This window comes from Apium graveolens, chromosome 2 (assembly GCF_009905375.1).
Source record: "Apium graveolens cultivar Ventura chromosome 2, ASM990537v1, whole genome shotgun sequence".
Classification (NCBI taxonomy): Eukaryota; Viridiplantae; Streptophyta; class Magnoliopsida; order Apiales; family Apiaceae; genus Apium; species Apium graveolens.
The window spans coordinates 29,799,542-29,800,820 of record NC_133648.1 but is presented as its reverse complement, the minus strand read 5'-3'; the positions used below and the strand labels follow the sequence as shown (position 1 = coordinate 29,800,820).

The 1,279-nt window shown below is 41.8% G+C and overlaps 1 non-coding gene across 1 annotated transcript; it reads left to right on the top strand.

Moving 5' to 3' along the window:
- The first annotated feature begins 699 nt into the window (after positions 1 to 699).
- On the top strand, positions 700 to 806 carry LOC141710288 (small nucleolar RNA R71). Its single transcript, XR_012570815.1, has one exon. It is a non-coding gene; the product is annotated as a small nucleolar RNA R71 (small nucleolar RNA).
- The last annotated feature ends 473 nt before the right edge of the window (positions 807 to 1,279 follow it).

The following is a 1,279-nucleotide window of genomic DNA, read 5'->3' as shown; positions in this document are numbered from 1 at the left end:
TTAGCAATTTGCCCTATTTGGTTCTCCAGATTCTGGATAGAAATAGCCTGGCTTTGGCATATAAGAGCCTGGTTTTTGCACATAAGCCTCAACTCCTCCAATTCAGATTTTTCATTCGAAGATAGACCTGCATCATGAGTTTGTTATTAAAGTTGGAGTTGTTGTCTTGGTGCAAATTATTGCTGAAAACCAGGAGGGTTGAATTATTTTTTTGCAAACTGTTGGAACGGCTGTTGCATCGCATTCTGATTATTGCTTCAGTTGAAGTTAGGATGATTCCAGTTGTCAGGATGATAAGTATCTGGAACTGGTTGCTGCGATCTCTGAAAGTTGCTCATGAACTGAGCTGTCACTAGATATAGCACATTGCTCTGTCACATGCGGACCTACACACAACTCATAAACACTAATTATCTGCTTAACACCATAGTTAGCCAGAGAATCAATCTTCATAGACAACGCCTTTAGTTGAGCAGTGATAGTCGTAGCTGTATCCACTTCAAGAACTCCTGCTACCTTGCCCTGTGGACATCTCTGGGTTGGATACTTATATTTTAATTAGCAGCCATCAGTTTAATTAGATCATAAGCTTCCTCATAGCTCTTTGCCCATAATGCTCCGCCTGCTGCTGCATCGAGCACGGGTCTGGACTGTGCTCCCAACCCATTGTATAAACAATTGATGATCATCCAATCAGGCATTCCATAATGAGGACACTTTCTAAGCATCTCCTTGTAGCGCTCCAAAGCTTCATATAAAGATTCTCCTGATTGCTGCGCAAATTGAGTAAGAGCATTCCTGATTGCAGTTGTCTTCGCCACAGGGAAGAATTTAGTAAGAAACTTCTGAGCAAGATCTTCCCAAGTAGTAATCGAACCAGCTGGTAGAGAGTGTAACCAGCTCTTAGCCTTGTCCCTCAGAGAGAATGGGAACAATCTCAGCTTCACAGCATCTTCAGAAACACCGTTGAACTTGAAGGTATCGCAGATCTCAATAAAACCCCTAATGTGTATATTGGGATCTTCAGTTGGAGAACCCCCAAACTGGATTGAATTCTGCACCCATTGAATTATACCAGGCTTGATCTCAAAGGTATTAGCTGTGATAGCTGGTCTGACAATGCTAGATTGAATGTCAATGATCTTGGGTTGAGAAAAATCCATCAAGGCTCTCGTTCGTGCTGCTGGATCTCCCATTGTAATGAGTACCTGAAACACAAACAAATAAACCGTGAAAGTAAAAAAAATCCGAGTCAGTGAACTTTAACGACCACTGATGA